Source organism: Bombina bombina, chromosome 5 (genome assembly GCF_027579735.1).
Source record: "Bombina bombina isolate aBomBom1 chromosome 5, aBomBom1.pri, whole genome shotgun sequence".
NCBI classification, from domain to species: domain Eukaryota; kingdom Metazoa; phylum Chordata; class Amphibia; order Anura; family Bombinatoridae; genus Bombina; species Bombina bombina.
In genome coordinates, this window is record NC_069503.1 from 906,467,772 (window position 1) to 906,494,188 (window position 26,417).

Below are 26,417 nucleotides of genomic sequence, written 5' to 3' on the forward strand. Positions count from 1 at the left end.
CTACGGCTCTCTAGCTGAAATGCGTAGGCTTATCTATTCAGCTGTTTTTTGATCTTTTGTATTTTTAAAATGGTGGTGTGATTATGGACTTTTAATACCTTTATTGGTTTAATAAATGTTAAGTTTTACATAAATATTGGATAATACTCTGTTTTTTTTCTCTTTTTTCTCCCATAACATCTCACACATAAAAGCAGCATAAAATTAAATAAGCATATAAGATTATTCCCCCCTGTTCAATAATCCCCCTCAGGAGATATTAACCCTTGATTCTATACAGATAAAAGGAGCCACACTGTGACCCTGTCTTCTAGCGTTATCATACAGGTATAAAAAATGAAACGATCTTACCAGAATCTATGCCGTGGAACAGGAACACAGCCTTTCAAGTGTGACAGGTTAGTAGCATTGCTCTTGACATGGACTTGAGAGCAGAAAGCAGGCAGCAAAACTCGTCAACGTTGATTGCTTGTGCAATGCCGCCCCCCGCAGATTCGCAGCCAATCAGCCGCTAGCAGGGGGTGTCAATCAGCCTGATCATATAGGAGCAGAGCAGTCTTAAGACCGCTGCTTCATAACTGCTGTTTCTGGCGAGCCTGAAGGCTCACACGGAAAAAGCGGCATCAAGCTCCATTCAGAGCTTGATAATTCGGCCCCAAAGCGTCAATGAGAGATTGTATTTTCTAACTTTTGCCTGACCACTTAAATTCTGACACCTGTACAAATAGGCAATTTAATTTGAAAAATCCAATATTTTACACACAAACAAAACGTCAACACAAATATATAATACAACACTGAAACGTTATCCACATTACAATATTGTCTTTTAATGTGTGAGAAATGTTGGCTGTATATAAAATTGGAGAAACAGATCAGAACAAAATTAACAAGTTATCAAATAATAATAAAAATCATAAATACTTATGTCCATATTTATGTTTTATTTACATTTATTTTGCATGAAAATTTAAAGGCAAGGTTATGAATGTCGCATTTGCTAAAACTCCACTTTTATAAAAAACATTTTGCAAACATTTTATTTATTATTTACCCTATATATACTGTAGGTTCAATAATAAGAGGTACAATAAAACCTGAAATTATCTACAGCTTTATTAATAAGAATATACATCAAAAAATATTAAATATATATCCATAACTAATGCATTTTATAAAAACAAAGCAATCCAATATTTGAATTTCAAAATGCAAAACAAAATATTAAATACATTTACAAATCATTATCGCTGCATAAATTCTATGCATAGCAGAATTCAACATTCTCTGTTAATTATACACTATTTGGGAGTCTCTTCAGGAAAGAAAAAGTGAATGAGATTTTATTAAAAATGTGCTTGTCAAGTGGTTCTTTAGCTCAGTTTCATGTTACATGATGTCCTTTTCATTTAGCAAAAAGATAAACCAGACTATATTGCATGACTTGTAAGCTTGAAATGAAGAGGAGTGGGGAATTCCAAAGTTCTCTTTTTCGTGATCATTGGATGCCCATATTTAAATGGATAGAGCAACTGCTACACCTGCTAATCAAGGTTAAATTAGAAAGACAATGCAGTCTTTGTGCTTTAGCTAATGCAGCAACCCTCAAAGTTTCCAGTTTTCATCTGAGTGCACTATGGGGCCATTGTCTTCAGTCATCTGAAAAGATAATGGAAAAATATCATGAATCTCTTAAGTAGTTACACTGAAAGTGTATTAAGATCCAAGCAAGAAATCAGTATATAACAAAAGGAAACATTTTAAGGATGACAAGAGAGTCCCTTTTCACAACCAATTTTTAGTTGTAAATCTTTTATATTGAAAAAAAGCTTCAATAAATTGACTGTCCCGCACTCACATTTACAACATATTAAGGTCCAGATTATGAGTGGGGCTGTTAAAAGCAAAAAGGGGTTTATTGCAGGGTTTTTCACATATCGGGTTTACTTCTTGTATTACGAGATCTCTTGAGCTCAATCGTAATTTATGCTAGAATGATTAACGCATCCTTTAGAGCTCTGGTTAACTGTTTTGCGAAACAAAAAAAAATGCACAAAACACATGCAGTTTATACCACAAAGAAGTAAGTTGAGTACGCCGTTGTAAAACGTTGGCAAACTATTTGCAAGAAGAAATATGACAAATATGTGAAAAATGGAAGAAGAAAAAAACGCTGTGACTAGTTATCTTATTTAGTATTTGTAATTGATATCTATGCCAAAGCATTAGAATGACTTGAACAATGTGTTAGCAAAGATAATTTGAACAATGATACATACAGTGCAATTAAAGTATTTCAAATAAAGTTAGTTATTCAAAGTACAAGTTCTTAAAACTTCTCCCAGAAATAAATCTTTTAAAAAGGTTATTAAAGATATTCAAGAACAATCTGGGAACAGAGTTGTTTTCTTCAAAATTGACCCAGTCATTTAGTTCCATCTCCATTTATATAAAGTTTCTAATTTTTATAAAGTTAACAAAGCACCAGAACTACTGCAATTAGAACTTGTGAATTTGCTGTGTAATTATGCAATGAAGGGAGTCTTTGATATTAGCAATCTGGTGAAATTCTACAAATCTTCGCCAGAAGCAACATATCCTGTGTTGAATAAACAAGCCCGGCATTTGATTTGCATATTTTCTTCAAACTATATATGTGAACCAACACTTTCCAAAATAAAAAAATCAAATCTTTAAGATTGAGATGGGCCATGATTGGCAAACATCTCAAGATATGCTGAACCTCCGCACCACTAAAAAGCAGACATCAGTTATCATCAAGAAAGCCATTCTACATGTTACATTGAGAGATTAGACTTGTGCATTTGTGAATTGTGTACATTTAAATACTTAATACATTAAAAGAGACAAACAAATATGAAAATTAAATGGTCATGGGTTAGACAGTGCAATGCTAAGAGAGTTTCAAATTACTTCTGTTATCAAATTTACTTAAAGGGACATGAAACCCCAAAATGTCCTTACATGATTCAGATGAAGCATACAATTTTAAACAACTTTCAAATGTTCTTCTATTATGTAATTTGCTGCTCAGGAGCAGCAATGCACTATTGGGAACTAGCTGCTGATTGGTGGCTGCACATTTAAGCCTTTTGTTAATGGTTCACCAAATTTGCTTAGTTAGCTTACTGTAATGCAATGTTGCTCCTTCAACAAAGAATACCAAAGAAATAACGCAAATTTGCTAATTGAAGTAAATCGGAAAGTTGTTTAAAATTGTATGCTCTGAATCATGTAAGAAAAAAATTGGGTTTTATATTCATTTCTTTTGGAATCCTTTTTGTATAAAGCATATCTAAATTATGCTCAGGAGCAGCATTGCACTGCTGAGAGCTGACTGGTTATTGATGGGTGTACACATATGTTTTGTCTTTGGGACACCCAATGTTTTAAGTTTATTAATGCATTGCTGCTCTAGAGTTGACTTCAACTATGTATTTGAGATTGAACAAAGATTGAACCAAGTTATATGCAAGCAACATACCTTTAAATGATATTCATTAACATAATTTCCTATATACATTGTGTGTCTGTAATCTGTTACTTGAGGTATTATCTTTGGCACGTGTAATTATAATATAATGCAGCCATCTGTTAATTCCTCCATTCATTTTTAACCATTCATCTAAAATAGTTTGGAACTTCTACTTTCCTGCACAAAAATAATTGATGACATGTTAACCTGTGACTGGGCAAGAGTGGTAGGCAGATTGTTTGGATAGAAAATAGTGTATATGTGCGCTAGACAAAAGCTATAGGGTTAATTGTGTTTTCAAATATTTGATGTATATCAAATGATCATAAGTGAAATGAAAATATTTGCAAAATGTTTGCAAAAATGTGTGCAAAGTGTGTTTGCAAATTATTTGCCGATACAAAATAGAAAATAATTTAAAAATGTGTTATTTGTGCTTGCATGAAACAAAATCTTCAACAAAGGATAACTTTTTTTGTGCTCGTATGTAACAAAATCTTCAACAAAGAATAACTATCGGCTAGATTACGAGTTTTGCCATATGAGTAAAAAAGCAACGTTAAGGCTCATAACGATGCTTTTTCACTACCGCTGGTATTACGAGCCTTGCAGGTTTAGGGGCACCGCACACTTTTTTGGCCGTACTGCAAATGAACTTACGCAATTTGCGTAAAATCTTTTTTCAATGGGACTTCCATAGCGCCAGTATTACAAGCTTTTTCTGGGGGTCCAAAAAGTGAGCGGTACAGCCTATCCCGCAAGATTCGTAACGCAATCTAAAGTCAGTAGTTATGAGTTTTACACTACAAAGCTGTAGCATAAAACTCGTAACTAAAGTGTTAAAAAGTACACTAACACCCATAAACTACCTATTAACCCCTAAACTGAGGCCCTCCCACATCGCAAACACTAAAATAAAATTATTAACCCCTAATCTGCTACTCCCGACATCGCCACCACTATAATAAACATATTAACCCCTAAAGCGCCGCACTCCCACCTCACAAACACTAGTTAAATATTATTAACCCCTAATCTGCCGCTCAGGACATCGCCGCCACTATAATAAACATATTAACCCCTAAACCGCCACACTCCCGCCTCACAAACACTAGTTAAATATTATTAACCCCTAATCTGCTGCCCCTAACATCGCTGCCACCTACCTACATTTATTAAACCCTAATCTGCCACCCCCAACATCGCCACCATTATAATAAATTTATTAAACCCTAAACCTAAGTCTAACCCTAACCCTAACACCCCCTAACAAATATAATTAAAATAAATCTAAATAAAAATTTTCTTTCAGCCAATCGGAATTCAAGAGACGCCATCTTGGATGAAGTAATTTAAAAAAACCTACATTCACGTTAGTCATTGGAAGAAGAGAATGCTCCGCGCCGGATGTCTTGAAGATGGAGCTACTCCGCGCCAGATGGATGAAGATAGAAGATGTCGTCTGGATGAAGACTTCTGCCCATCTGGAGGACCACTTCTGCCGGCTTGGATGAAGACTTCTCCCCGCTTCACTGAGGACTTCTTGCCGCTTGGATTAAAACTTCTCCCGGCTTCATTGAGGATGGATGTCTGGTCTTCAAAACTGTAAGTGGATCTTCGGGGGTTAGTGTTTAGGTTTTTTTAAGGGTTTATTGGGTGGGTTTTATTTTTAGATTAGGGCATTTGGGCAACTGAAAAAGAGCTAAATGCCCTTTTAAGGGCAATGCCCATCCAAATGCCCTTTTCAGGGCAATGGAGAGCTTAGGTTTTTTTAGTTAGGATTTTATTTGGGGGGGTTGGTTGTGTGGGTGGTGGGTTTTACTGTTGGGGGGTTGTTTGTATTTTTTTTTTACATCTATTGGTAGTTTAGTTTAGGCTAGGGTTTTTTTTTTACTTTAGGGGGGTTATTTTGATAGGGCTATTAGATTAGGTGTAATTAGTTTAAATATCTGATCATTTATTTTTTGCGTAATTTAGTGGGGTTTTTTTTGTAATTTAGGTAATTGTATTTAATCAATTTAATTTATTTAATTGTAGTGTAATGTTAGGTGTTAGTGTAACTCAGGCTTTATTTTACAGGTAAATTTGTATTTATTTTAACTAGGTAAAATAAAAATAAAACCTAAGAAAAATGCAATGTAACTATTAGTTATATTGTAGCTAACTTATGGCTAGATTTGGAGTTTTGTCGGTAACGACCCGAAAAACTAACGCCGGCTTTTTTCTGGCCGCACCATAAAAATAACTCTGGTATTGAGAGTCCACATAAACGCTGCGTTAGGCTCCAAAAAAGGAGCGTAGAGCATTTTTAACGCAGCTTCAACTCTCAATACCAGAGTTGCTTACGCAAGCGGCCAGCCTCAAAACGTGCTCGTGCACGATTCCCCCATAGGAAACAATGGGGCTGTTTGAGCTGAAAAAAAACCTAACACCTGCAAAAAAGCTGCGTTCAGCTCTTAACGCAGCCCCATTGTTTGCTATGGGGAAACACTTCCTACGTCTGCACCTAACACTCTAACATGTACCCCGAGTCTAAACACCCCTAACCTTACACTTATTAACCCCTAATCTGCCGCCCCCGCTATCGCTGACCCCTGCATTTTATTTTTAACCCCTAATCTGCCACTCCGTAAACCGCCGCTACTTACATTATCCCTATGTACCCCTAATCTGCTGCCCCTAACACCGCCGACCCCTATATTATATTTATTAACCCCTAATCTGCCCCCCTCAACGTCGCCTCCACCTGCCTACACTTATTAACCCCTAATCTGCCGAGCGGACCGCACCGCTATTATAATAAAGTTATTAACCCCTAATCCGCCTCACTAACCCTATAATAAATAGTATTAACCCCTAATCTGCCCTCCCTAACATCGCCGACACCTAACTTCAATTATTAACCCCTAATCTGCCGACCGGAGCTCACCGCTATTCTAATAAATGGATTAACCCCTAAAGCTAAGTCTAACCCTAACACTAACACCCCCCTAAATTAAATATAATTTTAATCTAACGAAATTAATTAACTCTTATTAAATAAATTATTCCTATTTAAAGCTAAATACTTACCTGTAAAATAAACCCTAATATAGCTACAATATAAATTATAATTACATTGTAGCTATTTTAGGATTAATATTTATTTTACAGGCAACTTTGTAATTATTTTAACCAGGTACAATAGCTATTAAATAGTTAAGAACTATGTAATAGTTACCTAGTTAAAATAATTACAAAATTACCTGTAAAATAAATCCTAACCTAAGTTACAATTAAACCTAACACTATACTATCATTAAATTAATTAAATAAAATACCTACAATTACTTACAATTAAACCTAACACTACACTATCAATACATTAATTAAATACAATATCTACAAATAACTACAATGAAATAAACTAACTAAAGTACAAAAAATAAAAAAGAACTAAGTTACAAAAAATAAAAAAATATCTACAAACATAAGAAAAATATTACAACAATTTTAAACTAATTACACCTACTCTAAGCCCGCTAATAAAACAACAAAGCCCCCCAAAATAAAAAATGCCCTACCCTATTCTAAATTACTAAAGTTAAAAGCTCTTTTACCTTACCAGCCCTGAACAGGGCCCTTTGCGGGGCATGCCCCAAGAAGTTCAGCTCTTTTGCCTGTAAAAAAAAACATACAATACCCCCCCCCCACATTACAACCCACCACCCACATACCCCTAATCTAACCCAGACCCCCCTTAAATAAACCTAACACTAAGCCCCTGAAGATCATCCTACCTTGTCTTCACCTCACCAGGTATCACCGATCCGTCCTGGCTCCAAAGTCTTCATCCAACCCAAGCGGGGGTTGGCGATCCATCATCCGGTGGCTGAAGAGGTCCAGAAGAGGCTCCAAAGTCTTCATCCTATCCGGGAAGAAGAGGCGATCCGGACCGGCAACCATCTTGATCCAAGCGGCATCTTCTATCTTCATCCGATGACGACCGGCTCCATCCTGAAGACCTCCACCGCGGACCCATCTTCTTCCGGCGACGTCCAACTGAAGAATGACGGTTCCTTTAAGGGACGTCATCCAAGATGGCGTCCCTCGAATTCCGATTGGCTGATAGGATTCTATCAGCCAATCGGAATTAAGGTAGGAATATTCTGATTGGCTGATGGAATCAGCCAATCAGAATCAAGTTCAATCCGATTGGCTGATCCAATCAGCCAATCAGATTGAGCTCGCATTCTATTGGCTGTTCCGATCAGCCAATAGAATGCGAGCTCAATCTGATTGGCTGATTGGATCAGCCAATCGGATTGAACTTGATTCTGATTGGTTGATTCCATCAGCCAATCAGAATATTCCTACCTTAATTCCGATTGGCTGATAGAATCCTATCAGCCAATCGAAATTCGAGGGATGCCATCTTGGATGACGTCCCTTAAAGGAACCGTCATTCTTCAGTTGGACGTCGCCGGAAGAAGATGGGTCCGCGGTGGAGGTCTTCAGGATGGAGCCGGTCGTCATCGGATGAAGATAGAAGATGCTGCTTGGATCAAGATGGTTGCCGGTCCGGATCGCCTCTTCTTCCCGGATAGGATGAAGACTTTGGAGCCTCTTCTGGACCTCTTCAGCCACCGGATGATGGATCGCCAACCCCCGCTTGGGTTGGATGAAGATTTTGGAGCCAGGACGGATTGGTGATACCTGGTGAGGTGAAGACAAGGTAGGATGATCTTCAGGGGCTTAGTGTTAGGTTTATTTAAGGGGGGTTTGGGTTAGATTAGGGGTATGTGGGTGGTGGGTTGTAATGTTGGGGGGGGGTATTGTATGTTTTTTTTTACAGGCAAAAGAGCTGAACTTCTTGGGGCATGCCCCGCAAAGGGCCCTGTTCAGGGCTGGTAAGGTAAAAGAGCTTTTAACTTTAGTAATTTAGAATAGGGTAGGGCATTTTTTATTTTGGGGGGCTTTGTTGTTTTATTAGGGGGCTTAGAGTAGGTGTAATTAGTTTAAAATTCTTGTAATATTTTTCTTTTGTTTGTAGATATTTTTTTATTTTTTGTAACTTAGTTCTTTTTTATTTTTTGTACTTTAGTTAGTTTATTTCATTGTAGTTATTTGTAGATATTGTATTTAATTAATGTATTGATAGTGTAGTGTTAGGTTTAATTGTAGGTAATTGTAGGTATTTTTTTTAATTAATTTAATGATAGTATAGTGTTAGGTTTAATTGTAACTTAGGTTAGGATTTATTTTACAGGTAATTTTGTAATTATTTTAACTAGGTAACTATTAAATAGTTCTTAACTATTTAATAGCTATTGTACCTGGTTAAAATAAATACAAAGTTACCTGTAAAATAAATATTAATCCTAAAATAGCTATAATATAATTATAATTTATATTGTAGCTATATTAGTATTTATTTTACAGGTAATTTTGTAATTATTTTAACTATTTTAGCTATTAAATAGTTCTTAACTATTTAATAGCTATTGTACCTGGTTAAAATAAATACAAAGTTACCTGTAAAATAAATATTAATCCTAAAATAGCTATAATATAATTATAATTTATATTGTAGCTATATTAGGATTTATTTTACAAGTAAGTATTTATCTTTAAATAGGAATAATTTATTTAATAAGAGTTAATTAATTTCGTTAGATGTAAATTATATTTAATTTAGGGGGGTGTTAGTGTTAGGGTTAGACTTAGCTTTAGGGGTTAATACATTTATTAGAGTAGCGGTGAGCTCCAGTCGGCAGATTAGGGGTTAATACTTGAAGTTAGGTGTCGGCGATGTTAGGGAGGGCAGATTAGGGGTTAATACTATTTATTATAGGGTTAGTGAGGCGGATTAGGGGTTAATAACTTTATTATAGTAGCGCTCAGGTCCGCTCGGCAGATTAGGGGTTAATAAGTGTAGGCAGGTGGAGGCGATGTTGAGGGGGGCAGATTAGGGGTTAATAAATATAATATAGGGGTCGGCGGTGTTAGGGGCAGCAGATTAGGGTTACATAAGGATAACGTAGGTGGCGGCGCTTTGCGGTCGGCAGATTAGGGGTTAATAAGTGTAGGCAGATGGAGGCGACGTTGAGGGGGGCAGATTAGGGGTTAATAAATATAATACAGGGGTCGGCGGTGTTAGGGGGAGCAGATTAGGGGTACATAAGGATAACGTAGGTGGCGGTCGGCAGATTAGGGGTTAAAAAAATGTATTCGAGTGTCGGCGATGTGGGGGGACCTCGGTTTAGGGGTACATAGGTAGTTTATGGGTGTTAGTGTACTTTAGAGTACAGTAGTTAAGAGCTTTAGAAACCGGCGTTAGCCCAGAAAGCTCTTTACTACTGACTTTTTTCCTGCGGCTGGAGTTTTGTCGTTAGATGTCTAACGCTCACTTCAGAAACGACTCTAAATACCGGAGTTAGAAAAATCCCATTGAAAAGATAGGATACGCAATTGACGTAAGGGGATCTGCGGTATGGAAAAGTCGCGGCTGAAAAGTGAGCGTTAGACCCTATTTTGAGTGACTCCAAATACCGGCGGTAGCCTAAAACCAGCGTTAGGAGCCTCTAACGCTGGTTTTCACGGCTAACGCCAAACTCCAAATCTAGGTCTAAGGGTTTATTTTATTGGTAAGTATTTAGTTTTAAATAGGAATTATTTAGTTATTAACAGTAGGTTTTATTTAGATTTATTTTAATTATATTAAAGTTATGGGGTGTTAGGGTTAGGGTTAGACTTAGGTTTAGAGGTTAATAAATTTAGTATAGTGGCGGCGACGTTGGGTGCGGCAGCTTAGGGGTTAATAAATGTAGGTAGGTGGCGGCGATGTTAGGGGCGGCAGATTAGGTGTTAATAATATTTAACTAGTGTTTGTGATGCAGGAGTGCGGCAGTTTATAGGTTAATATGTTTATTATAGTGGCGGCGATGTCCGGAGCGGCAGATTAGGGGATAATAAGTATAATGTAGGTGTTGGCGATGTCGGGGGCGGCAGATTAGGGGTTAATAAATATAATGTAGGTGTCTGCGATGTCGGGGGCGGCAGATTAGGGGTTAATAAGTGTAAGATTAGGGGTGTTTAGACTCGGGGTTCATGTTAGGTTGTTATCTGTAAACATAAATTTTGTTTCAATGGGGCTGCGTTACAGAGCTTTACGCTCCTTTATTGCAGGTGTTAGGCTTTTTTTCAGCCGGCTCTCCCCATTGATGTCTATGGGGAAATTGTGCACAAGCACGTAAAACCAGCTCACCGCTGACTTAAGCAGATTGGAGTGCAGTATGGAGCTCAATTTTGCTCTACGCTCACTTCTTGCCTGTTAAAGCTGGGTTTTTATAAACCTGTAATACCAGCGCTGTAGGTAAGTGATCGGTGACAATAACGTGCAAATTAGTACCGCACCCCTCATACCGCAAAACTTGTAATCTAGCCGTATGTTATCAAAAAATTAGCATTTTAAACAAAGGATAACTATGATATCAAAAAATAGTTGGGAAAAAAATGTGTTATAAATGTGTTATAAAAACAAAATCTTCAACAAAGGATAACTATAATTTGTTATTTGTGCTTACATAAAAAAAACTTAGGCCCCACTCTTGATGCCCCAAGTGCCAGTGACACAAATCAATTTTACCTCTTTAGCTGCCAGTTACAAACAGAGCAGGGATTTGCCCCACCCACACTTAACCCAAACAAAACTGCACCCATGAATGCTAGTAACATGAGATAATGATTTTATTTTTTTACCTTTGCCTAAATAACTGTTAAAAGACATATTAAAAATGTAGCTGACACTTAGGTGACATTTAAATGTCCAATATATTGTGCAGATGTTACTGGACATTCTTCTGAAATGCTGAACTGTCAGGACAAATAATGGATACTTGGAAACATTAGATTTAAAGTTATTCTTGATTTGTCTGCTAATTTCTGTTTAGTGTGTCAACCATCTTCATACCTTGACTGTGACAAATGGAAAATCGAGTGATAGTTTGTCTCTAGTGCCGGATGGTAAAATATTCATCTAATTAATGCACACAATATAAGTTCCGGTTAAAAATGTTTCATATATATAAATATATATACACACAGGTGAAACTTGAAAAATTAGAATATTGTGCAAAAGTTCATTTATTTCACTAATGCAACTTAATAGGTGAAACTACTATAAGAGATAGACTCATTACATGCAAAGCAAGATAGTTCAAGCCGTGATTTGTCATAATTGTGATGATTATGGCTTACAGCTCATGAAAAACCCAAATCCACAATCTAAGGCCTAGATTTGGAGTTCGGCGGTAGCCGTCAAAACCAGCGTTAGAGGCTCCTAACGCTGGTTTTGGCTGCCCGCTGGTATTTGGAGTCAGTGATTAAAGGGTCTAACGCTCACTTTACAGCCGCGACTTTTCCATACCGCAGATCCCCCTACGCCATTTGCGTAGCCTATCTTTTCAATGGGATCTTTCTAACGCTGGTATTTAGAGTCGTTTCTGAAGTGAGCGTTAGAGCTCTAACGACAAGATTCCAGCCGCCTGAAAATAGCAGGAGTTAAGAGCTTTCTGGCTAACGCCGGTTCATAAAGCTCTTAACTACTGTACCCTAAAGTACACTAACACCCATAAACTACCTATGTACCCCTAAACCGAGGTCCCCCCACACCGCCGCCACTCGATTAAAATTTTTAACCCCTAATCTGCCGACCGCCACCTACGTTATATTTATGTACCCCTAATCTGCTGCCCCTAACCCCGCCGACCCCTGTATTACATTTATTAACCCCTAACTTGCCCCCCACAACGTCGCCGCCAGCTACTTAAAATAATTAACCCCTAATCTTCCGACCGCAAATCGCCGCCACCTACGTTATCCCTATGTACCCCTAATCTGCTGCCCCTAACATCGCCGACCCCTATATTATATTTATTAACCCCTAATATGCCCCCCTCAACGTCGCCGACACCTGCCTACACTTATTAACCCCTAATCTGCCGAGCGGACCTGAGCGCTACTATAATAAATGTATTAACCCCTAATCCGCCTCACTAACCCTATCATAAATAGTATTAACCCCTAATCTGCCCTCCCTAACATCGCCGACACCTAACTTCAATTATTAACCCCTAATCTGCCGACCGGAGCTCACCGCTATTCTAATAAATGTATTAACCCCTAAAGCTAAGTCTAACCCTAACACTAACACCCCCCTAACTTAAATATAATTTTTATCTAACGAAATAAATTAACTCTTATTAAATAACTTATTCCTATTTAAAGCTAAATACTTACCTGTAAAATAAATCCTAATATAGCTACAATATAAATTATAATTATATTATAGCTATTTTAGGATTAATATTTATTTTGCAGGCAACTTTGTAATTATTTTAACCAGGTACAATAGCTATTTAATAGTTACCTAGTTAAAATAATAACAAATTTACCTGTAAAATAAATCCTAACCTAAGTTATAATTAAACCTAACACTACCCTATCAATAAAATAATTAAATAAACTACCTACAATTACCTACAATTAACCTAACACTACACTATCAATAAATTAATTAAACACAATTCCTACAAATAAATACAATTAAATAAACTAGCTAAAGTACAAAGAATAAAAAAGAACTAAGTTACAGAAAATAAAAAAATATTTACAAACATAAGAAAAATATTACAACAATTTTAAACTAATTACACCTACTCTAAGCCCCCTAATAAAATAACAAAGCCCCCCAAAATAAAAAATTCCCTACCCTATTCTAAATTAAAAAAGTTACAAGCTCTTTTACCTTACCAGCCCTGAACAGGGCCCTTTGCGGGGCATGCCCCAAGAATTTCAGCTCTTTTGCCTGTAAAAAAAAACATACAATACCCCCCCCCCCAACATTACAACCCACCACCCACATACCCCTAATCTAACCCAAACCCCCCTTAAATAAACCTAACACTAAGCCCCTGAAGATCTTCCTACCTTGTCTTCACCATCCAGGTATCACCGATCCGTCCTGGCTCCAAGATCTTCATCCAACCCAAGCGGGGGTTGGCGATCCATAATCCGGTCCAGAAGAGGCTCCAAAGTCTTCCTCCTATCCGGCAAGAAGAGGACATCCGGACCGGCAAACATCTTCTCCAAGCGGCATCTTCGATCTTCTTCCATCCGGAGCGAAGCGGCAGGATCCTGAAGACATCCAGCGCGGAACATCCATCCGGACCGACGACTGAACGACGAATGACTGTTCCTTTAAGGGACGTCATCCAAGATGGCGTCCCTCGAATTCCGATTGGCTGATAGGATTCTATCAGCCAATCGGAATTAAGGTAGGAATTTTCTGATTGGCTGATGGAATCAGCCAATCAGAATCAAGTTCAATCCGATTGGCTGATCCAATCAGCCAATCAGATTGAGCTCGCATTCTATTGGCTGTTCCGATCAGCCAATAGAATGCGAGCTCAATCTGATTGGCTGATTGGATCGGCCAATCGGATTGAACTAGATTCTGATTGGCTGATTCCATCAGCCAATCAGAAAATTCCTACCTTAATTCCGATTGGCTGATAGAATCCTATCAGCCAATCGGAATTCGAGGAACGCCATCTTGGATGACGTCCCTTAAAGGAACAGTCATTCGTCGTTCAGTCGTCGGTCCGGATGGATGTTCCGCGCTGGATGTCTTCAGGATCCTGCCGCTTCGCTCCGGATGGAAGAAGATCGAAGATGCCGCTTGGAGAAGATGTTTGCCGGTCCGGATGTCCTCTTCTTGCCGGATAGGAGGAAGACTTTGGAGCCTCTTCTGGACCGGATTATGGATCGCCAACCCCCGCTTGGGTTGGATGAAGATCTTGGAGCCAGGACGGATCGGTGATACCTGGATGGTGAAGACAAGGTAGGAAGATCTTCAGGGGCTTAGTGTTAGGTTTATTTAAGGGGGGTTTGGGTTAGATTAGGGGTATGTGGGTGGTGGGTTGTAATGTTGGGGGGGGGGGTATTGTATATTTTTTTTACAGGCAAAAGAGCTGAAATTCTTGGGGCATGCCCCGCAAAGGGCCCTGTTCAGGGCTGGTAAGGTAAAAGAGCTTGTAACTTTTTTAATTTAGAATAGGGTAGGGAATTTTTTATTTTGGGGGGCTTTGTTATTTTATTAGGGGGCTTAGAGTAGGTGTAATTAGTTTAAAATTGTTGTAATATTTTTCTTATGTTTGTAAATATTTTTTTATTTTCTGTAACTTAGTTCTTTTTTATTTTTTGTACTTTAGCTAGTTTATTTAATTGTATTTATTTGTAGGAATTGTGTTTAATTAATTTATTGATAGTGTAGTGTTAGGTTAATTGTAGGTAATTGTAGGTAGTTTATTTAATTATTTTATTGATAGGGTAGTGTTAGGTTTAATTATAACTTAGGTTAGGATTTATTTTACAGGTAAATTTGTTATTATTTTAACTAGGTAACTATTAAATAGCTATTGTACCTGGTTAAAATAATTACAAAGTTGCCTGTAAAATAAATATTAATCCTAAAATAGCTATAATATAATTATAATTTATATTGTAGCTATATTAGGATTTATTTTACAGGTAAGTATTTAGCTTTAAATAGGAATAAGTTATTTAATAAGAGTTAATTTATTTCGTTAGATAAAAATTATATTTAAGTTAGGGGGGTGTTAGTGTTAGGGTTAGACTTAGCTTTAGGGGTTAATACATTTATTAGAATAGCGGTGAGCTCCGGTCGGCAGATTAGGGGTTAATAATTGAAGTTAGGTGTCGGCGATGTTAGGGAGGGCAGATTAGGGGTTAATACTATTTATGATAGGGTTAGTGAGGCGGATTAGGGGTTAATAACTTTATTATAGTAGCGCTCAGGTCCGCTCGGCAGATTAGGGGTTAATAAGTGTAGGCAGGTGTCGGCGACGTTGTGGGGGGCAGGTTAGGGGTTAATAAATATAATATAGGGGTCGGCGGTGTTAGGGGTAGCAGATTAGGGGTACATAGGGATAACGTAGGTGGCGGCGGTTTACGGAGCGGAAGATTAGGGGTTTAAAAAAATATGCAGGGGTCAGCGATAGCGGGGGGCGGCAGATTAGGGGTTAATAAGTGTAAGGGTAGGGGTGTTTAGACTCGGGGTACATGTTAGAGTGTTAGGTGCAGACGTAGGAAGTGTTTCCCCATAGGAAACAATGGGGCTGCGTTAGGAGCTGAACGCTGCTTTTTTGCAGGTGTTAGGTTTTTTTTCAGCTCAAACAGCCCCATTGTTTCCTATGGGAGAATCGTGCACGAGCACGTTTTTGAGGCCGGCCGCGTCCGTAAGCAACTCTGGTATCGAGAGTTGCATTTGCGGTAAAAATGCTCTACGCTCCTTTTTTGGAGCCTAACGCAGTATTTGTTTGAACTCTCGATACCAGAGTTAAATTTATGGTGCGGCCAGAAAAAAGCCCGCGGAGCGTTAACAGCCCTTTTACCGCCGAACTCCAAATCTAGGCCTTAGAAAATTAGAATATTGTGAAAAGGTGCAATATTCTAGGCTCAAAGTGTTCAACTCTAATCAGCTAATTAAGCCATAACACCTGCAAAGGGTTTCTGAGCCTTTAAATGGTCTCTCAGTCTGGTTCAGTAGGAATCACAATCATGGGAAAGACTGCTGACCTGACAGTTGTATCAAAGCACATTAATAGAAATTGTGGAAAGGAAAAGTGTGGAAGAAAAAGGCGCACAAGCAGCAGGGATGACCGCAGCCTGGAGAGGATTGTCAGGAAAAGGCCATTCAAAAGTGTTGGGGACTTTCACAAGGAGTGGACTGAGGCTGGAGTCAGTGCATCAAGAGCCACCACACACAGACGGATACTGGACATGGGCTTCAAATGTCGTATTCCTCTTGTCAAGCCACTCCTGAATAACAAGCAAAGTCAGAAGCGTCTTACCTGGGCTAAAGAAAAACAGATCTGGTCTGTTGCTAAGTGGTCCAAAGTCCTCTTTTCTGATGAGAGCAAATTTTGCATCTCATTTGGAAACCAAGGACCCAGAGTATGGAGGAAGAATGGAGAAAAAAAGAGAGACTTCCATGGTTTCTTCTAAAAACAAGCTTTTATTCTTCACAGCTTTAAAAAGGATGAGATGGCAACAACTTGCACACAAAAATAGGTGTGGCACTAATGCCTATTACCCTGGATATACGGATATACAGTATATATATTTTAACCTAGGAACGTGAAATTTGGAAGGTATGAGGATATCTATATCTCAAAAACAGACAATGTTAAAGACGTGAAAATAGGTATTTAGATTCTCCTTGAAAAATAAAGAAACACGTGTTTTACCATTTCTACAAAATCCACTTAAGGGGGGTCAAAAGAGGGGGGATGATTTATGAGGATACCTATATTTCTAAAACCGACGATGTTACAGACGTGAAAATTGATATTTAGATTCTCCTTGAAAAATAAAGAAACACTTGTTTTACCAATTCCACGTAATCCACTTAAGGGGGGGTCAAAAAAGGGGGGCTGATTTATGAGGATACCTATATTTTAAAAAACGACGATGTTACAGACAAGAAAATTGGTATTTAGATTCCACTTGAAAAATAAAGAAACACGTGTTTTATCATTTACCCAAAATCCACTTATGGTGGGTTCAAAAGAGGAAGGGCTGATTTATGAGGATACCTATATCTCAAAAACCGATGATGTTACAGATGTGAAAATTGGTATTTAGATTCTCCTTGAAAAATAAAGAAACATGTGTTTTACCATTTCCACTTGATCCACTTAAGGGAGGTCAAAAGAGGGGGGCTGATATATGAGGATACCTATATCTCAAAAACTGACTATGTTACAGACATGAAAAAGAAACACGTGTTTTATAATTTTTCCAAAATCCACTTAAGAGGGGTAAAAAGAGAGGGGGGGGGGGGCTAAATTTATGAGGATACCTATATCTCAAAAACCAACAATGTTACATATGTGAAAATTGGTATTTTGATTCTCCTTGAAAAATAAAGAAACACGTGTTTTACCATTTCCAAATAGTCCACTTAAGGGGGGTCAAAAGAGGGGGGGCTGATTTATGAGGATACCTATATCTCAAAAAACGACAATGTTACAGACGTTAAAATTGGTATCTAGATTCTCCTTGAAATATAAAGAAACACATGTTTTATCATTTTCCCAAAATCCACTTAAGAGGGGTCAAAAGAGGGGGGGGGGCTAAATTTATGAGGATACCTATATCTCAAAAACCAACAATGTTACAGATGTGAAAATTGGTATTTTGATTCTCCTTGAAAAATAAAGAAACATGTGTTTTACCATTTCCACATAGTCCACTTAAGGGGGGGTCAAAAGAGGGGGGGCTGATTTATGAGGATACCTATATTTCAAAAAACAACGATTTTACAGACGTGAAAATTGGTATTTAGCTTCACCTTGAAAAATAAACACGTGTTTTACTATTTCCCAAAAATCCACTTAAGGAAGGGTTAAAAGGGGGGGGCTGATTTATGAGGATACCTATATTTCAAAAAACGACGATTTTACAGACGTAAAAATTGATATTTAGATTCTCCTTGAAAAATAAAGAAACGTGTTTTAACATTTCCACATAATTCACTTAAGGGGGATCAAAAAAGGGGGGCTGATTTATGAGGATACCTATATCTCAAAAACTAACAATGTTACAGACAAGAAAATTGGTATTTAGATTCCACTTGAAAAATAAAGAAACACGTGTTTTATCATTTACCCAGAATCCACTTATGGTGGGTTCAAAAGAGGAAGGGCTGATTTATGAGGATACCTATATCTCAAAAACCAACGATGTTACAGATGTGAAAATTATTATTTAGATTCACCTTGAAAAATAAAGAAACACGTGTTTTACCATTTCCACTTGATCCACTTAAGGGGGGTCAAAAGAGGGGGGCTGATTTATGAGGATACCTATATCTCAAAAACCGACTATGTTACAGACGGGAAAATTGGTATTTAGATTCTCCTTAAAAAATAAAGAAACACGTGTTTTACCATTTCCACATAATCTACTTAAGGTGGGGTCAAAAGAGGGGGCTGATTTATGAGGATACCTATATCTCAAAAACCGACAATATTACAGACGTGAAAATTGGTATCTAGATTCTCCTTGAAATATAAAGAAACACGCGGTTTATCATTTTCCCAAAATTCACTTAAGAGGGGTTAAAAGAGGGGGGAGCTACATTTATGAGGATACCTATATCTCAAAAACTAACAATGTTACAGATGTGAAAATTGGTATTTTGATTCTCCTTGAAAAATAAAGAAACACGTGGGGGGGCTTAATTATAAGGATACCTATATCTCAAAAACCAACAATGTTATAGACATGAACATTGGCATTTAGATTACAAGAAACACAGAGAATTTACAAAAACTCAGTGAATGTGCAACCCGAACGGGCACACACGTGAAGGCACACGTCATTGCGAGTGGTCGCGTTTTCCCTATTTTTTACAAATCACAAAATGCACGGGCAACAGCTAGTATATATATATATATATATATATATATATATATATATATATATATATATATATATATATATACTGTATATATATATATATATATATATATATATATTTAAAAATTCATGCATTAATAAATATATTCCAAATATATTACAAATCTTTCAATTTTTTGGTACTGGGAGGGGATCAGGGAAGTCTGTGGAGTGGCTTAGCATTGTAGTTTAACTGGTTGGTCCAGTGATGGAGCCAGAACAGTCCTAAGGGTTATTTGAGAGGTTGGGGTAAAGTTAAGTAGTGAGGTGCAGGGTTTAGATCAGAGCTAGAACAAATCCGTTCCTATTGTCTCTTTTCCATCACCACACTACCCTTGGTCCTCTGCCAACTGCCTGATTAATTTACTTCCTATTACAGCTGATGGCGTCAGATTTAATCAAATTAGAGAGTGCTGGGGGGCTACTGCACATGGTGCGCATGTTAGTTATATGGAGGCAAGAGGGCAGGGTTAATTCCTGATAATAGCCCCCACTGTATAGTGTGCTTGCACTTTGTAATCCAGGGTAGAGCAAGAGGATGAAGCCATTGCAGTAAAAAAATGCTAGTTACTTTTAGGAAAGTGCCCTTATTAAAAGCCACTTCTGAGCTACATCTGTCAGTATTCTGGCATAGGAGGTTTTATGTGTTTTAAAATCATCTATTATTGCAGCTTTTAGTGATTGGAGTACAAAGTGTGAGTTTTTATATATAAAAAGCCCTAAAAACTTTGCAATATGTTTTCATTATTTGATTCGCACTATTTTTTCCTGTGTTTTTTTCACTGCCCTAGAAATGCTGAAATTCAACATTCTGCAAAATGATTGCTGGATTACTGCAGGATCTCATGTATACAGTGGGTTTTGAAAATAATCACCCCCCTTGAAAATAATCACAATTTGTTCCTTTGCAGCCTGAAATAAAGACAGACACAGTTTTTGTTTATCCAGTTGTAATTACTCAGTGCAACTTATAACATCCAAGTGAAAGATATAACACCAACATGTCAGGCAAAAATAAAGACAATTCAAAAACAGAATCACTGAGTTGGAAAAAGGATCACCCCCTCCTAAAATTACTTGTAAACTCAATCAGGTGTAGCTAATCACCTTCTCAACAGTACACACAAAGCCATTTAACCTTCAACTGTGATCAGCTGTTGGCATATTGATTAGCTCAGCATGAAAAGAGCTTTCCTGGAGCATCTCAGTCAGGAGATGGATACAAGAAGGTATTTGGTAAAACACAGACCCTCTCTGGATCAAGACGTTGCTCCAAACTGGATGAAAGAGCCAGGAGGAAACTGGTCAGAGAGGCTACCAAGAGGCCCACAGCAACTCTGAAGCAGTTGCAGGAACTTATGACAAATAATTGTCATTGTGCGTATATGACAAAAATATCACAAATTCTCCCCAAATGTGGCTTGTATGGGAGGGTTGCAAGAAAAAAGTCACTCCTTAAGAAACGCCACATGCAGTCACAACTAAACTTTGCCATAACACACCTAGGAGACTCTGAGGCCACATGGAAAAAGGTGTTATGGTCAGATGAAACTAAAATTGAATTATCCGGCCTCAATGACAAATGATATGTCTGGAGGCAATCCAATACAGATCACCATCCAAATAACACCATACCTACAGTAAAACATGGAGGTGGTAATATCCTGTTATGGGGGTGTTTCTCTGCAGCAGGCACTGGAACACTTGTCAGGATAGAAGGAATAATGGATGGGGCAAAATACTGTCAAATTCTTGAGGAAAATCTGCTGCCCTCTGCCAGGAAGTTGTCATTGGGAAGAAGGTTTACCTTCCAACATGACAATGACCCAAAGCACACAGCAAAAATGACCACACGGTGGTTGAAGAAAAAGGTGAATGTCATTGCATGGCCTAGTCAGAACCCAGATATAAATCTCATTGAATATTTGTGTCATGACTTGAAGACTCCAGTCCACAAACGGACACCATCAAATGTAGTGGAACTAAAGCAGTTCTGCAAAGAAGAGTGGGCCAATATTGCACAGTCTAGATGTGCAAAGTTAGTAGAGACATATCCCAACAGACTAAAGGAGGTAATTAAAACAAAAGGTGTTCAACAAAATATTGACGCAAGGAGGTGATCCTGTTTCCAACTCAGTGATTCTGTTTTATAATTGTCTTTATTTTTGCCTGACATGTTGGTGTTAAATCTTTCACTTGGATGTTATAAGTTGCACTGAGTAATTACAACTGGATAAACAAAAACTGTGTCTGTCTTTATTTCAGGCTGCAAAGGAACAAGATGTGATTCTTTCAATACCCACTGTATCTGCCAAAATTGGGAGGAAGTAAAGTAAATCAAATAATTAAAATACATTACAAAGTTGTTGTTTTTTAACCCCTTAACCCAAACTGACGTATATAGCTATATATATATATATATATATATATATATATATATATATATATATATATATATATATATATATATATATATATATATATATATATATACACATCATGTGGTACATTGCCTATCATACAGCATAATATTATATATGTCACAGCTTCATACTGCATACTGTCTGCCAGTAGCTGATGGTAGGGAGTGTGGGTGGGGAGTAAGAGAACTGCTTGGGAGGGGATTATGGAAATGAGAGGTGTCAGGTAGGAGGGTAATTCCTACATTATTATAATATTTCCCTTACCAGCTAATTAATTAACCCCTTTAGTGAGGGGAATTTCAGAACTGTGTTGCACAGCTGAAATTAGCAGCCTTCTAATTTCCAAAAACCAATGGAAAATCCATGCATGTCTACTATTTCCAAACATGATTGCACAAGCAGTATGTAAATAATTTCAGTGAGAAACCCAAAGTGTGTGAAAAAGTTTAACAATTTTTTTTATTTGTTTGCATTTGGTGGTGAAATGGTGGCATGAAATATACCAAAATGGGTTTAGATCAATACCTTGGGTTGTCTACTTATATATATATATATATATATATATATATATATATATATATATATATATATATATATATATATATATATATATATATATATATATATATATATATATATATATATATATATATATATATATATATAAGTCCAGAAGAAAAAAAGGCACTCACTGTTCACAATAAAACGTAGCTTTTAATAAATATCAAAAAGTTAAAATGACATAACGTTTCAGTGTTCACAAAACACCTTTGTCAAATGTCATAAAGTTATAGACAACCTAATGCCCAACAACTCACCTATCATACCTCAAGACCCGCAGACTTATATACATCCTCGTTTAACACTCCTGTATGCGATCCACTGGGTACGCAGTGACGTCATGACGTTACTGCGTTGCGTGACCACGTAGTATCACGTCGCCCAATCACGCCTAGTCCGGTAACCATAGCAACCGGTATACAATACCTCCGTAAATGCACCAGGCTAATAAGTCCCGGCTATAAATGCAGAAATATGCAGGCGTTAAAGCCCATCATTAATGTATTAGGCGTTACATAATGGCCCATAATTGTTGGCCACAGCAACAAATACTGATCTCAATATAGATCACAATACAGGGGTGCAAAACATTAAAAACATTAGAACTAAATTAAAGTGCAATTAAAGTTAAAAAAATCAATCAACCATGGATAGCAGGGACATGTAGAAAGAACAATCTATATGCTTCATTAGTCTAAAATTCATATATGCATATACATTTTCATATTTACATATCTTGAACCAGAACAGATCTAACTTACATGCATAAGATACATTATTCCCCCCTTATTTATAGTCGTGCCGCCTGGAGTATGACTAGAAACTCGTGGGTACCCACTAGGATGAAAATCCATGTGAATAGTTCCAGGTAGCTTAGCATACATCCATAGTTCGTAGATACAGATGAAGTTTATTTATTATAGAACGGTCCAAAGTCAAGGACAGTGTTCAGCCCTCTTGGGACCAATGTGTCCAACATGTGGATCCATTTTGTTTCCACTTGTAACAACCTGTTATCTCTGTTGCCACCTCTCCTTAATGGCGGCACATGGTCAATCAATATTGACCTCAAGCTTGATAAGCTATGATTACATTCAGCGAAATGCCTGGCGACTGGTTGCTCTGAATCCCCCTTTTTTAGTGCCTCCCATATTGCACAGCAATGGTTTGCCATCCTGTCTCTAAAACTTGTTATTGTTTTACCAACATACACCAGGGAGCACGGACAGATTAACATATAGATGACATATGTACTAGTGCATGTTAATCTGTGGCGGATGGTGTATCGCTTGTTCGTGTGCGGATGCTGGAATGTCTGGCCCCTCAACATGGTATTGCAAGTAGTACAATTACCGCATGTATAGCATCCATATTTGGACGTCTTCAGCCAGCTATCCTTCTGGTAGCACTTCACCGGGTCGGTTTTCACCAGTACATCCCGCAAATTCTCAGCCCTGCGATATACCATCCTCGGTGGTTGCATCCTCTGGAAAGGAAGAGTTGGATCTGTTTCCAGGATTGGCCAATTTTTCTGTGCCGATTTCCTAAGCATATCGCTAGTCGGGGTGTAAGTGGTCACAAAATTCAGCCTTTCTGTTTCCAGAATAGGTTTTGCATGTCCCTTCCTGTTGGGATCCCGTAACAATTCATCCTTGACCGTTCTGACCATTCTCTTATCATAGCCTCTTGCTACCAACTTATCCTCCATTACAGTTAATTGGTCAATCATGGTGGGTACCTCACTGTTATTACGAATGACCCACATAAGCTGAGAGGTGATAATCCCTATTTTCTGATGTTTGGGATGGAAACTCCTTGCCTCTAACAGAGAGTTACGATCAGTTGGCTTCGTATACAATGAAGTGCCAAATGAGTATCCATCCTCAGACATGACCTTCTATATATTAAGATCCAAGAAGTGTATGGTCTCATCACTATACTCTAACTTAAAGCGTATGGGACAGTCCATGGTGTTCAAACATGCCACCCACTCCTGGAGTTCCTCTTTACTACCCCCCCACACCAGAAACACATCATTGATGTACCGTACATAATATCTGATGTGGGGATGAGCAAATGGTCTCATAGATGTCTGTTCATACCAGGCCATGTATAAATTGGCATATGTGGGTGCCATGTTTGAACCCATGGCTGTCCCTGACACCTTCAAAAAGTAACCATTCTCGAACTTAAAAAAGTTTTTCTCCAAACACAGAGTGAGCAGTTCACATAGAAATTCAAATGGAGGACCCTTGTATAGAGATGTACTGGTGAAAACCGACCCGGTGAAGTGCTACCAGAAGGATAGCTGGTTGAAGACGTCCAAATATGGATGCTATACATGCGGTAATTGTACTACTTGCAATACCATGTTGAGGGGCCAGACATTCCAGCATCCGCACACGAACAAGCGATACACCATCCGCCACAGATTAACATGCACTAGTACATATGTCATCTATATGTTAATCTGTCCGTGCTCCCTGGTGTATGTTGGTAAAACAATAACAAGTTTTAGAGACAGGATGGCAAACCATCGCTGTGCAATACGGGAGGCACTAAAAAAGGGGGATTCGGAGCAACCAGTCGCCAGGCATTTCGCTGAATGTAATCATAGCTTATCAAGCTTGAGGTCAATATTGATTGACCATGTGCTGCCATTAAGGAGAGGTGGCAACAGATATAACAGGTTGTTACAAGTGGAAACAAAATGGATCCACATGTTGGACACATTGGTGCCTAGAGGGCTGAACATTGTCCTTGACTTTGGACCGTTCTATAATAAATAAACTTCATCTGTATCTACCAACTATGGATGTATGCTAAGCTACCCGGAACTATTCATATGGATTTTCATCCTAGTGGGTACCCACGGGTTTCTAGACATACTCCAGGCGGCACGACTATAAATAAGGGGGGAATAATGTATCTTATGCATGTAAGTTAGATCTGTTCTGGTTCAAGATATGTAAATTAAGAAACTAGGCCATGAAGCATAACATTGAAGATTATTTTGGGGTTTTCCATAAGATATAATTGTCACGTTTATTTCCAATCACAAATATTACATTTGTTGAAATATTTCCTTTTGATCTAAAATCCAGACCAAAAATTAAGTATGCAGCAAAAACTGAAAAAACAGAATCTACTAAACAAATGAGGCTTACTCATTTCTTTATGGCGGCTGCTTCTACAAAAGAATAAGCTGAAAGTAAAACCCTGCAAAGAAGCCAGGCTAAGCCAGGAAGCTTGCTGTGGCCATGGAAGGCCCAATCACTAGGGCTGCAACTGCATTCTCTGAAAGACTGCACCCATCAATCACACCAGAAAGGTTGACAGGGGTGGTGAGCGGTGATTAGTTTATTTACAATCCAATGTTACTGGATGGCAGTGTAAGGAAATGCAAAGAAAGTACACACCTTCTAACCAATGCCTTGTTTTATGGTTATATAACTGTGGATCTGGCTGATGGGGTTACGACCTTAAGTTTCTATCACAAAGGCTTATTTGAGGATTGTTTTTTTACTGCAGACCCTCTGTCTTAAAGCACTATCCTTGCTTCTCCTGTGGGTTATATAGTGATAATGTGCTAACTTTTCAATACAGTTCCAGCTTTTATTTATCTTTTTTACAAGTTTGTGTGGGACAATTAATTTGATATTCTCTTCCTACTGGAATTACTGATGGTTGTTATTAGTCACCTAACAGATGCTGATTCCAAGAAAAAATATATTAGCGGCATTTTGTCTCAAACAAAAAACAACTTATAGTTGCAATCTTTTTGGCAAGATAGACATTTTTCTGGAAATGTCCTCCCTTGTCATCTCTCTGAAAGTTTTGAAAAGGGATTGAGGAAAAAAAGGAAAGAGACACAGAAAGTCACAGTGGTTTCTATGGTCTTTGTGGCCTCTGTTTATACCCTGATATCAATGCTACTCTCCTTTTGGATATAAGCAAATAGTCTTGATATTTTTTGAAGCATTCTTCTCTCTTTTGCTAGTATATATAGAGAGTTCCAAGTTATTGGACTCAAATTGTAAATGTGGTTTGTAGACTGATTCAAAAGATACATTTTACATTGTTGTGGTCCATCTAATTTGCATCCTCTATACACAAAATTTCTAATTTTGGGGAGGGGGAAGAAAAAAATGCACTGGACACACTTTTATGATTATCATGGTGTTTTGCTGTAATGTATATAGCTATAGATAAATGTATAGTCTGATTATATTCCTTATTTTGTGGTATACACATACTGTTTTCACTTTGACAGAGATAAGTGTGTTTTATCTCTATAAAAATTGCACATGGAAATATTTGTTACACATAGTGTGTGTCACCAGCCATGCCTGTTAAACAAAAAGAAAAGAAGAATTGTATTTGAGATGTCAGTTAATGAACCAATGATGTCT

General features: G+C 37.8%; 1 protein-coding gene across 1 annotated transcript in view; it reads right to left on the reverse strand.

Annotated features, from left to right (window-relative positions):
* Positions 1-1,098: 1,098 nt before the first annotated feature.
* The window catches only part of CA8 (carbonic anhydrase 8), a 311,353-nt gene continuing 286,034 nt past the window's right edge, over positions 1,099-26,417 (reverse strand). The window contains exon 9 of the mRNA XM_053715065.1: positions 1,099-1,659. The gene's annotated coding sequence lies outside the window, so the exon portion shown is untranslated. The remainder of the gene's footprint in view (positions 1,660-26,417) is intronic.